Source organism: Crotalus tigris, unplaced genomic scaffold, assembly GCF_016545835.1.
Source record: "Crotalus tigris isolate CLP2741 ecotype Arizona unplaced genomic scaffold, ASM1654583v1 scf7180000018371.15429387391:27106975, whole genome shotgun sequence".
NCBI classification, from domain to species: domain Eukaryota; kingdom Metazoa; phylum Chordata; class Lepidosauria; order Squamata; family Viperidae; genus Crotalus; species Crotalus tigris.
The window spans coordinates 6,748,381-6,764,726 of record NW_024096970.1 but is presented as its reverse complement, the minus strand read 5'-3'; the positions used below and the strand labels follow the sequence as shown (position 1 = coordinate 6,764,726).

Genomic DNA, 16,346 nt, shown 5'->3' with positions numbered 1-16,346 from the left:
AGCTCTGAACCACTGTCAAGACTGTGACTTTCAACCAGCACCCTGTGGCCAAGTATATTCGTGCCTGCTGTTCATTTTTGAAAAGCTATTTTCTACCATTATCCTGGTACTTATTGATAGCTTTCACCGCTCCAGCCATATCTAATTAAAAGACATACTGTGTAAAATTTTAATTAGGCTTCATGTTACGCTGAGTAATGTTTTTTTTAAACTTAAAAAAAAACAAAACCAGAGGATGGAACAAATGTGTTTGGCACTGAGTAAGGGGAAGGAGCGGGGAGATGTTTATTTACAACCTGCTAGTTTGACATTTGAAGGGTTTTATTTTGCTTCTCCTGCTGCTTCAAAACAATGGAAAATAACAGAAGAATAATGAGGACGAGTGGCAGCTTGAGATTTGTACTGTAAGAATGACTTCAGTTATAAAGAAAGAATCATTCTAGGCTTTATTTGCATGCAATATTTATACTGTAAATATATTTATTGTCTTCTTCTTTTAAAAGGCTTGGAGTTGCTGACATGAACTGAGCTCTAATTGCTAAGCATCAAGGCTGCTGGCTGGCCCTGGAGAGAGAATGCGTTGGTTTGCATGGTGAATTTTTGGAGTGGATTCATTCATCTGCATTATGCTAAGACTTTTCTATCAATTAAATAATAGCAAGAGAGGTACAAAGCATTACCTCACAATTGACGGCCAGGTAAGTGAGTTGATTCAAAGCATAGGCAACTATCATTAAGCTGAAAAACTCATTATTTACAAGAAAAAGATCAGCTCCCTATTCCCATTTATAGCAAAGAAGGCATCCACTTGCCCCATTATGTGAAGCTAAATACATTCAATTTTCATTTTAAGCTGCAGAGATTGTCATCACTTTGGGATTGCAGAAAAAAATATTTAACAATTTAAATTTCAAGCTTGATGGAGTTTTCCCAACTTGTGAGCATTTTTTATTGGCAATCCAAGGGTGAATATTCCCCCTGGTATTTGGCAATAGAAGTCACTCACTTAATTCAAGCTTAAGTCACTTGCACCAAGTTCTCTCCTAACATCTGCATGGTGTGTCTCATTACTGGTGCTTGATAAAATGAATGTACCTTAATATTGATATTCTGTTGGAAACTGGACTGGTATAATTAACAATTAGCACAATATTTTGCAAGGTGGGAATTAAGCCATTAAAAGGGTGCTATTTTAATCGCTTAGATATGTTACCATTGACCAAAATCATATTTCCTACTAGAGATTCCATGTGAGAAAGGTGATCTGATAGCTATACAAGCTTTGTTTGCATTTGTGTGTTTATTTCTGTGACACAGAAAACTACATTATCATTTATGTCTTGTCTGGCATGCTTCCTTCTATGTGGATGTCTGTCTATAAAAGAATATTTTGTTTATTCATTTATTTTATGCATGTATGCATACTATACTGATCTATGGCCATAATAAATATTTGATTTGATTTAAGCATTTTATACAGACACTCATGTCACAAGAGTGCACAGTGGATTAAAAAAGCCCCAAACCCTATCAACCTAAAATCAAACATCCAAAACAATAGTCATCATTGTTGTCACCATCACCATCACCATCATTATCATTATTATCTCACATGCTCATATCAAATGCCCATGGTCTGAAAATTATCTTATTTTTCAAGCAGTAAAGTCAGAAGCAGATATGTCCTTCAGGCTGATTTGGTCTCCTGGTGCCTAAAGGAATATCCAAGTTTTAAATATCTTATTAAAACTCTTCCTCTTTGCTTTAGTTATTGGGATTGGGTGACATACCAATTTATTTACTTATTTATTTAAATTTATATGCCACCCATCTCACTGTCCAATTTGGTTAATAAATAAAGCCAGGAGGATCAGGGCCATCCAGATCTCGGTATGTGTGTGTGGGGACATTGTTGCATTGTGCAGCTGTTGAGGCAGAGAAAGGCATGATTCCTAGGTTTTACAAGACAAGTTAGGGTGAATGGAAACAATTAGAGAGAGACAGTCCTGCAAACAATCTGATCATGTGCCGTGTAAAGTTCTGTAGGTGAAAATCAGCACCTTAAATTGCACTCAGAAGTCCACTGGAAGAAGCTCTAAAGGTCCATTCTGAAGTCTCATGGGAACCAGTGAAGCTCACAGAGGAGAGCTGGCATGGAAAAATATCATGGAGCATCCCAAAACACTATCTTCTGGACCAGTTTCAGATTCTGAATGAAACATAGAATCATAGCATCATGGTGTTGGAAGGAACCTCAGAGATCTTCTAGTCCAAACACTTGCCCAAGGAAGGAGTCTTATACCATCTCAATCAAATAGTTGAAAACCTCCAGTGATGGACCACCCACAACCCAAGGACCCAAGCTGTTCTACTGATCAATTGTGACAGAAAAATTCTCCTTACTTCTAGTTTGGATCTCTCTTTGACAAGTTTCCACCCATTATTTCTTTTCCTGCTCTCTGGTGCCTTTTCAAGGGCAGCCCTATGTAAAGAGCATTGTGACCATCCAATTGGATGGTATTAAGGCTTGAATAAAGTCTTCTTGTCCAGAAGCTGGTATAATTGGTTCATAAGATGAAACATTATTTAAGGAAGTTTAAAGTTTCAGATTTTGACTACAACATAAACTAAACTGAACTGAACAAAGAAAGTGAGCTAGCTATGCATGGTAGTGGGGTAATAGGAGTGCTACTGAAATTCACTTTGGCATAGCAACAAATTATGTAGTCAATATGATTCTACCAATGGTAATTCACTAATTTGGGTACAAAAGGGCATGCAAAGATCCTCCATTCCTTTATCCCCCTGTCTCAAAAAATATGCTTCTGAAAGTTTGAGTTCTTGCAGTGACATACATAATACATTTCCAGTAAGAAAAGGAGTGGGAAGGGACAAGAAGCTCCTGTTTTTTCTACGGCAAAGGTCAAAATATATAATAATAGTAGTAGTAGTAGTAGTAAAGTTGGAAGGGACCTTGGAGGTCATCTAGTCCAACCCTATATCATTTCGGACAAATGGCTGTCCATTCTCTTCTTAAAAACTTCCAGTGTTGGAGCATTCACAGCTTCTGGAGTCAGGTTGTTCTACTGTTTAATTGTTCTAACTGTCAGGAAGTTTCTCCTTAGTTCTAGGTTGCTTCTCTCCTTGAGTAGTTTCCATCCATTGCTTCTTGTCCTGCCTTCAAGCGCTTTGGAGAATAGCTTGACTCCCTCTTCTTTGTGGCAGCCCCTGAGATATTGGAACCCTGCTATCATGTCCCCCCTCGTCCTTCTCTTCATTAAACTAGACATTCCCAATTCCAGCAACTGTTCCTTACATGTTTTAGCCTCCAGTCCCCTAATCATCTTTGTTGCTCTTCTCTGTACTCTTTCTAGAGTCTCAACATCTTTTTTACATCGTGGTGACCAAAACTGAATGCAGATTCTTGATTGTACAATAAATCAAGTTAAAATAAAGATAACTGATGAAAGGCAAATAAAACAAACAAAACACAAATAATAAGACAAAAAGAGCCAACTGTACTTAATCGACCTGTGCTTTAAAATTCCTATAAAATGAACAAGAACAGGTTTCACGATGTAATATTCTCCTGTTGCTAGCTGAAACTGATGGGAGTTATAGACACCAATTTGGGACAAACTAGTCTAGAATTTCTATAGAGCTTATTGTATACATTTGTAAACTGATGAAGGAACTACTGATGTAACAAATATCAGATATCCTCCAATAAAAGAACAGGGGTGATTAACAACCCAACAATTCCTGACCAGTTTTCAAATGGTACTATAAGTAGCCTGTGATGTTCCAAATGCAAGTTTCTTCCAAAAAGGACAAGCCAGATAATAACGTCAAGAAATATTATTGGGTGTGTTCAGTAATAGAGGCAGATTTCTGTCTGTGAAAACTAAAAGTGCAAGTGTTCTACAAGAATAAATTTCTAGCTTAGATGAATCCCCAACCACATTGCAAATATAAGATTTTTTTTTCTTTTCTAAGTCTAAAATGAAAACTCAATCTTTTCAGTTGGTTTATGATTCAATGTATTGTGTGAACCTAGAAAACAAATGAAGTGAATTAAGCTTATTATACAAACATAGCCAGGAACACAAACTATAATTTCTAATATATTGGCTTAAACTGGTAATAATTCTACAGTATCTCAAATGAAGCCATCTCTAAGTCCAATTTCTTGACATTCAACAGCAGGAGATCCCAGAGTCTGAACCAGTCAACTATTATTTCAACCTTTAAACAATGCCTTTCTTTGTTCACATGAGATCCCTATTGCTTGCTACAACAGATGAAACTCCATGGATGCAGTAAACTGTACCTCCTTCCACTGACACAGTTTAGACAAGCAGAACATTTTAGACAAGCAGAATAGAAGACAAGTGAGTACCATGGCTTAATCTGTAATTTCATGGTGTCTTTCTTGTGAAAAGCTTAGTTCTGCATCAGGTTCCTTGTTTGCTGACAAAAAACATGTTATTCCCTTTACTCACCCTATACATTTGTAATCTGTTCATTTAACTAGATACAAAGAATTGTATACTGATTGCAATCATAAATGCCCACCTCACTTAGTTACATAGAATTCCTACATCTTGGTGTTCAAATTGGTTCACTGAATGTGCAAATAGGTAATTAAGCACAAGCATTTGGGTAATTTACCTGATTTGAGTATAACATTATGCTAAATAAATGATCAAGCTTGTGCTCTGAAACTGGCAAGTGACATAAGCAAAATTACTGATGAAATGGAGTCTGGGATGAGGTTCTTTGTTGCAGATCCTTTTGTGCTAGAAATCTGTTAAGATTCCTATCTTTTATTTTCATAACTGCAAGGAAAGGGAACAATTCCTTCTGCCATGCCAAGGATCAGTTCAAACTCTCTTATACGCATAGGAAGAAAACATGTAGAAATTCTAAAATATTCTTAATCTGGTTTCTTTGGGAAAAGTGGGATGTGGCTAGAGTTGAAAGGAAAAAGAAAAGGACAACCAGCAGAAAGGTGGATAGAATCAGTTACAATGGTGATTAATGCACATTGAAAGAACTGAAGGACCAGGTTATGGACAGATCATCATGGAGAAAATCGACTATATCTATGTGGTTTGCTGAGAGTCAGCAACAATTTGATTGAATGAAATCTATCAATTATGTTCAGAAAAAGAGATGGCCTACTTAGCCTGTGAACAAACTATGCACTTTTATATAATTTTTTTATTCACACATCCTATACTACACATCCTATAATGCAGTGTTTCTCAACCTTGACAATTTTAAGGCATGTGGACTTCAACTCCCAGAATTCCACAGCCAGCATTGCTGGCTGTGGAATTCTGGGAGTTGAAGTCCACATGCCTTAAAATTGTCAAGGTTGAGAAACACTGCTATAATGTATAGAAAACTTGCTGCCTCACCTCTCAAGATTTTTGTCCCTGGTGGGCGCAATCATTATAGAAGTCAACAGTATACAGTACAATAATTGTATGGAATAAAAGCTTGAATAGTTGTCCTTTTTAATAAATCTCTCCATCCCAACATAACTAATTAGAGATGGACATTATTAATCAACCATTTGCTTAACTAATATAGGCAGAGAGATAGTTATCAGATAGTTACCAAAAGTTGTGTAGTAGCTCCTGAATTCATGTTCATGTCCTCAGTCTTGATGCTTTTATTCATCAGTCATTTCTGAATTTTCCCAGTCCTCATTGCTTTAGTCCATCCTGCATGCTGTTGCATTTCCATGCAATTGTGCATTTGAATGGACTCTACTCTATATACTTCATTAGACTGATTATTCATTATACAATTAAATTAATTAATTCATAATACAGTTAATTAAGATCACTAGAAAAGGTCATTCGCTAGACAAGGCAGAAAAGAGATTACATTCTGTTCCAAACATGGGTTCTTTTTGGTTTGGCTAGCCATTAATTAGCCGAAGTCTAGTATTATTTCTCTTACTCTTCAGCACAGCCTGAGCAACTTCAAAATGATACCACAGTGTACTGTGAATGAACAAGGCACATTGATAATTCATACTTGAATTGCCTTTTCTTTATAATTGATTACTGTTTAAAATCACTGGGGACAAATGTTGCTGATCAGTCTGAAAAGTAGCAGCAGTGATGGCACATTCTTTTATCAATATGAAGCCAAATAGTCCCCAAAGGGAATAAAATTATCTATTTATTACAACCTTTTGCTTTGAATGGAATAGGAGATGTGTTTCTGTACGAATGTTGAAATTTTATCTTCTCCTCAATTTGCATTTGCAAAACAGAGAAAGTCTTTATTTCTCCCAGTTTGTCATCAAGTTTTGCAATGAGTCAAACATTTCCTAATGCATGGCTGAATTTGCGGTCTTCAGAGTGCCAGAAATGGGTAATTATTCTGAAATAAATCCAATTCTCTTTGGTGCAGTCCCTCTGAAACTGAAATGGCAAAGATTTTTTCTAGTCTGCCAGTCTTCTTACCAACTATTCACCATACTACTGAAGGTGGGCATGGTTCCTACATTTAAGGGACATTTCTCTATTTGAATATGTCCTCTAGTTGAAGGACAGTCCATTCCAGGCATGCTTGAACAATAAAAGGAGAACAGAAGAAGTCTTGAAGTTGCCCAGAAGCAATTAATATGATAATACAGATTACCTCTTCATAATCTCCCACCAAGTGGTGAAGTCCCATTTAAATCCACAGTTATTTCTCAATGTACATCTATAGGTAGAAATTTGTTCATATAGATTATGTTTGTTGATTTGTGTATTTTGCTATTTCAAATTACAAATACTATAATATAGGAATTTTGGGGCCTTCCTTCTTTTTCCTTTCTTCTCCCATTAAATACTTATCTTAATTTGGTCCACTCAGTCATTCTTCTCAAAGCTATTGAACATTGTCTTAACTCAGATAATTCTGCAATATGACTAGAGGTCTCTTGGAGATACTTGGATAGTGGATTCAATGGAGAAGGTCATATTTTCATCATCCTTCTTATCCTTTCCTCAGTCTTCCCTCTCTTTTTGATCATCAGAATCTCTTCTGTTCACAGCCTCAGGGTCAGCAATTGTCTTTGCACCAATTTATTAAGTTTAAAACAGTTTATGTCCAGGATGTGAGGGGTCTGCAGAATGCACAGCTTACCTGAACCTGTAAGAACAATCACTGTGGGGTAGCTAATACAAGTATTTTATGCAAAGAACAGGGGCTAATATTTTTGCTTCAAAGGCAGATATTTTTCAGTAAGTAGTGCTGAATGATCTGTAACAATTTTATGATCTTGATTGGGGTCTTGAGTCTCAAAAATGATATCTTTTTCCCCCAGCTCACATATTGGCCTCAAGCCATGGTTCACAGTTCATGCTGATAATTCCAAATGATTTTTTTCTGTTCCCATTAAATTCAGATGTCAGATTCTGGAATGTGTAAAAAAAAGTATTAACACTTATCTTAAATAGCACAGCTAAATTTTTGTAGGAATAGTAATCCCTCAGTGAGCATATGAGGGAAAGGCAGAATGTTAAGCCATTTTAGGAACTTAAAGGCTGTATAAGCCCAATGAAACAAAATGTTAAAACTGAGCAAGTGCAGTGGGTATATTTCAGCAACATTATCAGTGGGACTGTTTCCCGAATAGAAATAAAAATGACAAATCAAGAGATGCGGGAGGACCTCAGCAATATTTTTGGATTTACAAAAAAAAAAAAACATTTCTAAGATTGAAGAAATTTTTGAAAGGGAAGATTCAATTGCATGAATTAAAGCAACTTGATCAATTAAAGATTAAGTTCTTAAAAGCAACAATAATTATTATTCTAAGTATTCTGCAGCGAGGCACTACCTTCACGCAATTGTGGGCTTGTCTGCTCTGAGGAAGATGAGAGCTATACCAGAGGTTCAACCATACTGGACAGGTCTCTGCAGAGGAGCCAACAAAGAGTGTCTCTCCCTTAAAAAAACATGGTGAGAAGTATGTTATAGAAACACATTCTGGCATGGTTATCACCCAGGCCAACACAAACTCTGCTAGGTGTTGAAGTTTCTAGACATCTGGTGGAAAACAGTATACAGGACTCAGGACTGTTGGCTGAGCAACTAAGACCAGCAGCTCCAGAACTACTGGAAAGAAAGGTATTTACCCCATCAAACATCAACATCTGCCTATCCTGGGTCCTTGGAGTAGACTTGACAGGGAGATAAAAATGCCTCTTTGTCACTATGTTACAAACCATAAAAAGTATATAAAGTTGACTCGTTTGATCAGGGCTAAAATAAGAAATATTTTTATGAAGTTCTGGAAACCTTTATGGATTTTTTGCCAACATTTGAACAAAATTGATACCAATTTCTAGATTTGTGAATAAATGGTGGGTTGTGGGAAAAAGTGAACCACATATGTAATTTCATAGAGGGTGTGGAATTATTAATTTGCCCATATTTTTGCAAGGAATATCAGAAACAGCAGAATATCTCAACAGAATCTTTTTCTGACTCTTCTTTTTTTTTCTATTCTTTTCTTCTCTTACTGATATCAGTTTGTATATATGTTAATATTGTAAAACTCTTTAATTAAAAGTATTTAAAAATAAAGTGGTATGTTTGGAAGTCAGTATCATAAAACTCTAGCACTAAATCTAGTACATAGCTTCTACTCGCATCATTTAAACTTAATTACAGGCATGTGAGATGGTCAGGTATCCATTATTAGGAATATGCTGTCTCCACAGAACCTGTCCTCTTGGCTTTTCTCTTTGATTTTCCCCATATTCAAGTCTTCCACCTCTATATCTATATCCACCTCATAATTCAATGATCTCTAGTCATGCTTTTCCTTGTTCAAATTTATCTCAATGTACAGCTATAATAAAGTTATTATCTGATTGTGATTAATTTAGTATCTAAGTACAAGACAGCTAGAAAGGAACATCTTATTTGTCCAATTTAGTATATCCAATTTGAGTCAACCTCCACAGCATATCAGGGAAATACTGGCTTGCACTCCATGTAATTCAGCAGGTTTCCTTTGAAAGCTGTATTTAATTTATATACTATTCCATTTGTTTCCTGAAGGTTTTGTCTCCCCTGCCAACCAACTTTATAGTTCTTCTGTGTGAAGAATTTACAACTCTAGAAATCATATAATTTAAGGTTAAAGTCTGAATTCCTAAATTTCTCTCTGATTTCCCCCCCCCCCACCATTTCCAAATAGTTTTTCACAATAAGCCTTTAAACAGTTTCTGGAATCCTGTAAATATTAAAAAAATGAATCTGAACTTTTTCTGAAGTTTCTGTGATGATCTAATACAGGAATGCATATTTTTTTAGCTGAAGATCACACTAAGCAATCTCATTCCCCATGTAGTTTGTATTCTTCTACTATCTATCTAATTAAAATTACAAATGTGATGGCAACTTTTGGAGGAGCTTGATGGGGTTGCATCCAAAACATGAGGTGACAGATGAGCTATTTAGTCTCAGTGTGTACAACAGGGGCCTCTGTGAGGGTGAGAATTTTTTAAAAAGTCAAGATGGCATATGTAACTGCACAATCACAGTTGCTATCTTGACACTTCCATATCACACATAGATGACCCTTATGTGCAACCTTGACCTCATGCTTCAGAAAGGCTTCCTTGAGGAAAGATGTGTTAGAGCTAGAGAAAGCAAAAATGTCAAATTCTGCTAACATTTGAAATTTTAAAATCTGAAATTCTTTGTATTATTGTATATGAATGAATAAATCTGTGAATCTGATATAAGAAAACAAAAAGACACATATAAACCCATTGAATGTCTATGGAGATTCTCGGTCATCCAGGACAAATGTCATATAAACCAGTTGTATTGGCCAAATACAATACCTATTGTATATCTATTTCCTGTGTGAGACAACCCCAGGCTGAAACTGTGTATAATGTTGGAAAAAAGTTACTGGTATCTCCATTTTTTAATACATATACAACATACAGGGATATGTTCTCAGACTTTAAGTGAGAATATTATTGCAATGCAGCTGTAGTAAATCATTCAATGAACACCAAGAAAGGAACTTGGCTCAGTGTTCATGGCCTTCATTCTCTATGTACTTATACTCATACTAATACAGTATGGGAAATAAACAAGATTAACGTGAACTGTCAGTACAGGAAGGAAAATATGACTTAATAGAGATAAATGAGAACTGGTGAAAAATGAAGGATACAGTTTGCTTGAAAGGGACAAAGCAGTAGAAAGAGAAGGAAAATCTGCATTTCATGGTACAAATGGACACACAGAACTCTAACTGAATTAACTTGGTAATACTGTAGAGATTATCTGTGTGAAAATACATTGAAGACTTAATATAAGAAATACAATTGCTGGTAGCTATTATCTCCTGTCCAATCAAAGGGGCGATATGGATTATGCTTTTCAGAATCAAACTGCAGATTTTCCAATAAGTATGAAAAAATAGCACCAGAATATAAACTCACTCTGAAAATTCCTGACTTTTTTGCAGATCCTTCTCCTTCAGAAACTGATGAAGGAATCAGAAGCTCAGTTATTCTTGACTGGATATGGATCAATAAGGAAAACCTAATTGAGGAAGTGGAAGGAACAGAAACATTGCAAATACAACGAAGTAATAATGGAATTCTTAATTTTTAGGGGAACTAAAGCTGATTATGGAGAGAGACTTGTGGTATTGGATTTTGAAAGAGTGTTTTGGTGAACTTGAATGGTAGATCAATCTAATGATTTCAAATCCTGTAGGAGAAAAATATTCAGAAAGGACTAAAAATCCAGTTAAATGCATTATTTAGAAGGAAAAGTGTGGAAACACAAAGCTTCTTAAAACACTGAAAAAAAGACACATTTAGATAATTGAAGGGGGATTGTACTATACAATCAAAGATCTCTAGAGTATTTACCAGAAACTGTGTTACAAAGACTAAAATGCAGAATGGGACAAACTTCAGGAGAAATGGCAAAACAACAGCAACAAAATGGAGTTATTAAGATATGTTTTTAAAAAGGCAAATGAATTGTAGGTCTGTTGCAAGGAAAAAAAGGTAAATTGGTAACAGGTGATAGAAAAGACAAACTCTTTTAATTTACATTTTATATATGTCTGTTCTCAGAAGGCAAACAAAATCTTAGATATTCTATCAGTTGTTGGAAGGCAGAACTATAGCATAATTATCAACATCCAGCTTAATGTTCCAAATAAATCACCAGGTTCATTCCATTCTGAAAATCTTACTTTTTATTGAATGCATGGCATGATACTGTTGAAGCAAAATTAACTCTGAGGTTCCCAGACATCAACTCATAGAATTAAACAATAATTTCTTTGGCCAAACCCCCACCCTCTCACCTAGTCTCTGTAAATAATTTCACTTTGTTATGGGAACTGTCTGCTTCTCCACACCTGCTGCAGTGTCCTTGGAAATGTTTCAGGCTCTCACGGTCGTCAGAGGAATCATAAAGGTTTCATTTCTCCATCAAAACACTTCTAAAGCAACACCTCCTCCTCCCACAACTCTAATCGCAAGTCGAAACAAAGAGGCACGTAGTTGCCAAAGTTTTATTCTTGACAATAATATAGACAAAGAGAAGGCAAATGAACATTTAGGAAACTTAAATTAATTCAGGGTGAAATGAACTACATTGTAGGGTACTGAAAGAATTAATGGAGGTGATTATAGAACTGCTAACCTGCTAACTCTGGAGAATGCTAAGAGCCTTTGGAGAACTGAAGGAGAGCAAATGTTACATCTTCAAAAAAGAGAAAAAGACAGACCAAGGAAATTTCAGACCTGTCAGTTTGACATTTATGTTGGGCAAGGTTCTCAAACAGATTATTAAATAGTATTTTATGTGTACTTGCATAGAAATGCAGTAATTAACAAGAGACGACATGGGTTTATCACAGACAATAACACCAGATTAAGGTTTTCTCCCTTCTCACAAGTTTCCAACTTGGGAAAGCCCTTTAAACTAGCATATTTTGATCTCAGCAAAGCATCTGACAAAATCTCCCATGATACCCTCATTAATTAAATGATAAAATATGGGAAACAACAGATGGATGCATAACTGGTTGAATGACTGTAGCCAGAAAATATCCATAGATGGCCCCTGTAGTGGAAAAATCTTCCTACACCTCATATTAGACTGGAGGGTAATACTGAATACAAAACTCTGTCCTGGGCCCTCTGATGTTCATTACTTTTATTTGCAACCTGGATGAAGCAATTGAAGAATGATTATTGAATTTGTAGATAACACGAAACTAGGAAGAGTGGCCAATACTCAGAAACTAAACATTCAAAAAGATTTAGAGAGATTTGGAAAGTGGTCCAAAATGGTTTTAATTCTTTAATGAGAATGTAAAATTCTGTATCTGGGGAGGGAAAAATGAAGAAACAGAAATTGGGGGAAGCCTGGCTTGGTGATTATATTAGTATTAGATAGAAATTGTACATAAGCTAACAGTATAATATAGAACTACTAAAAGGCAAACATTACTTTGAATGTACCATTCACTAGTGTAGTATTATGGACAATATTTGCCTCTATAATTCCTACTGCATATACTTCTGGGCTTCACAGACTGTAGAGGACATTGACAAGCTAAAGTGAATTTAAAGGATGGTGAATATACAGAGATGGTGAATATACAGAGGGCCAATATGATAGTAGTTCTCTAAAATCCACATGTTAAAAAATAATATATGTTGATTTGAGCAAATCATTTTATATGTACTCCATGATATCTCTTTAATATAGATCAGTAACAGATTAAGAATGTAGTATGTAGCTGGCTTAAAAACATATATAAAAAGTATTAATCAACAGTTCCTAGTCAAGTGCAGAGAGGCCCAGAGTAGGATACCAAAAGTTCTGTTCTGATCTTTCAATATTTGAATTTTTTTTATTAATGATTTGAAAGAAAAGTTAGTATTGCACGAATAACAATACTTTAGAAAAAAGAACTAAAATCCAAAATGTTCCTGATAGAATAGAGTAATAAGTTGAGAATCACAAAATAAAACGCAACCTACTACTTGATAAGATAGAAAAATGCGGATTAACAGCATCACCACCAGATGGATCCAGAGCTCAATGGAACCACATCTACATGGAGGGAAGTGTGTAGTGGGGTGCCCCAGGGTTCTGTTCTGGGCCCAGTGCTCTTCAACATCTTCATCAACGATCTGGACGAGGGGATAGATGGGGAACTCATCAAATTTGCAGACGACACCAAGCTGGCATGAATAGCCAACACTCCAGAAGACAGGCTTAGGATACAGGAGGATCTGGACAGACTTGAACTGTGTGCTATCTAACAAAATGAAATTCAGTGGTGAAAAAAGTAAGGTTCTACATTTAGGTAAGAAAAACCAAATGTACAGGTATAGTATAGGGGGTACCTTGCTCAATAGTAGTAACTGTGAGAGGGATCTCGGAGTCCTAGTGGACAATCATTTAAATATGAGCCAGCAATGTGCTACAGCTGCCAAAAAAGCCAACACAGTATTAGGCTGCATTAACAGAGGGATAGAATCAAGATCACGTGAAGTATTAATACCACTTTACAATGCCTTGGTAAGGCCACACTTGGAATACTGCATCCAGTTTTGGCCCCCACGATGTAAAAATGATGTTGAGACTCTAGAAAGAATACAGAGAAGAGCAACAAAGATGATTAGGGGACTGGAGGCTAAAACATATAAGGAATGGTTGCTGGAATTGGATATGTCTAGTTTAACGAAGAGAAGGAAGAGGGAGGACATGATAGCAGTGTTCCCATATCTCAGGGGCTGTCACAAAGAAGAGAGAGTCAAGCTATTTTCCAAAGCGCCTGAAGGCAGGACAAGAAGCAACAAGTGGAAACTAACCAAAGAGAGAAGCAACCTTGAACTAAGGAGAAACTTCCTGACAGTTAGAACAATTAACCAGTGGAACAACCTGCCTCCAGAAACGTTGAATGCTCCAACACTGGAAGTTTTAAAAAAGAAACTGGACAGCCATTTGTCCAAAATGGTATAGGGTTCCTGCTTGAGCAGGGGGTTGGACTAGATGACATCCAAGGTCCCTTCCAACTTTATCATTATTATTATTATACATAGGCATCAAACAAAAGTAAAATAGGGGTAAAGCTGGGTTGGCAACAGTACTTGTGAAACTAGTAGTAGTTGATTACAAAACCAATTATGACTCAGCCATGTGATGTGATATATTCACTAAACAGGTAAATGAGATTTTATTGTACATAAACAAAAGTAATTTCTACAACACAGAAAATAATCCATCTATCTATTCTGCATTTGTCAAAATATATTTCAAGTATCCTCTCCAATCCCAGGAAGAGCATTTTAAGGAACTGGGGTTGTATAACCCTGAGAAATCTACACTGAGGGAGGATATAACAACAACTTCTAAATAACGAAATGGATGTTTCACAGAAAAAGTCCAAGATCTGTTCTCTATTATCTCAACTGGCAAAACATAGAATAATGGATTTAAGTCACAGGATGGCAGATTCCACTGAATGTTAGAAAATATTTCCTAATAGTTCAACAATGAAACTAATTATTCAGAGAGGGTGTGGTATCTATTTGACAGGAGTGTTTTAATTTATATGGAAAAGGAACTGGCCCATTTCAACATTATTATTCCAATACTCACCCCTTCTGGTCCACATTTCATTTTTTAAAAATCTCAAATTCTTTCCATCTTATTTAATGTGCAAATGTTGGTACATTCATATCAAAACAGTTATTTATTTCTGCTTATAGCTTAGGTTAATTTAAAATGTGTTATTTTTTTACCTTTAAGTATATATCTTTCAGCATAAATTTCATGTGGGGATTTGTTGTTGCTATAGAAACTGTAATTGGCAAATGAAAGATATTTATTTATTTTAAGAATGTTTGGCAAGAAGATACTGGGAAAGTTGGGACCATTTCTGAGGTGAATTTTGACATCCAAAAGATTCCTTGCAAGTTATGTATGCTTTCATGATATCTAAGGGGAAAAAATAGGGCAAGAGGCTTTTTGGGCGACTTTAAAGAAGATCTTGGAAAAGATATTCAAATACTGTGATATGTTTTTACCTACAAAGATCAGAATCATGCATGCCATGATATTTCCTGTGATACCCTATGGAAATGAAAGTTGGACTTTGTAGAAACGTAACAGGAACAGTATTAATGCTTTTGAACTTTGGTGTTGGAGAAACTGCTGAGAATAACATAGACAGCCAAAAAAACAAACCAATAGATCATCAAACAAATCAACCCAGAATTGTCACTAAAACATAACTGGCTAGGCTCAGGCCATCCTATTTCAAACACATTATGCAAAGACCCAGCTTTTTGAAGAAAGCTCCAATGCTGTGAATGCTGGAAGGAAAGAGAAGAGGATGACCAGCAGCAGGGGGTATGGAGTCAGTTACTGTAGCAATGAGTGCACTGTTGCAAGACCTGAAAGATCAAATTAGGGATAGATTACCATGGAGAAAATCTATATGGTTGCTAAGAGTTGACAATGACTTGATGGCACACAATCAAAATAATGGGTTTGTGGATAAATTAATCTAAGTATTATAGCACATAAAATGGTGCATTTGACCAAGCTGTCCAACACCCAAACTACTGCAGCTGTAGGAAACATCCTAGCAGCTTAAAACCTATGTTGTACAAGCCAGGAGCTGGCCATGCAAAAAAGGACTGAACTATCAACTGCAATTCCTGACAGCTATCTTGACTTTTTTAAAAAAATACCTCCTTGAAAGCCCCTGGAAAAAATAAAGGGGAGCACCAATGACCATAAAGTTCAAAGTAGAAACTTTGAAAATCCAATGAGAGAAGATAATATCCTGTAAAAACATAGAATAAAAACAAATGAAGGGGTTTGTTTCTATTCCTAGTATGGCATAAAAATACAGAGATAATGATCTCTTACTGTCCAACTTTTTATTTCGGTATCCAAGAAAATTAAAGAGGAAAGATAATTCCTCTCCCATTATTCTCCCTTCTTCTCTTCTAATGCCCTTGTTTCCCCAGTTCTGAAAAAGATTCAACCTATTTCATGTATTATTGGACTCAACCCAACAATAGTATTTTTAATCCCACTATTTATCTTTTATCTTAATGTTTCTTAACCTGGCTGGCTGGCTGGCTGGCTGGGGGATTCTAGGAGTTGAAGTTTACACATCTTAAAAGTTGCCAGGGTTGAGAAATGCTCTCTTAGCCTGAAACCAAGGACCATCTCTCAGTTTAAAAGACATGATACACAGCAAAAGAGGTTAAGGGGGAGCAGGAAAAGTAAAAGATCTCACTAATCAG

At 36.0% G+C, this 16,346-nt stretch overlaps 1 long non-coding RNA gene across 1 annotated transcript; it reads left to right on the top strand.

Annotated features, from left to right (window-relative positions):
• The first annotated feature begins 323 nt into the window (after nt 1–323).
• On the top strand, nt 324–11,094 carry LOC120311871. The gene is made up of 3 exons (XR_005557751.1): nt 324–404; nt 504–698; nt 10,511–11,094. It is a non-coding gene; the product is annotated as an uncharacterized LOC120311871 (long non-coding RNA).
• Nucleotides 11,095–16,346: the final 5,252 nt, after the last annotated feature.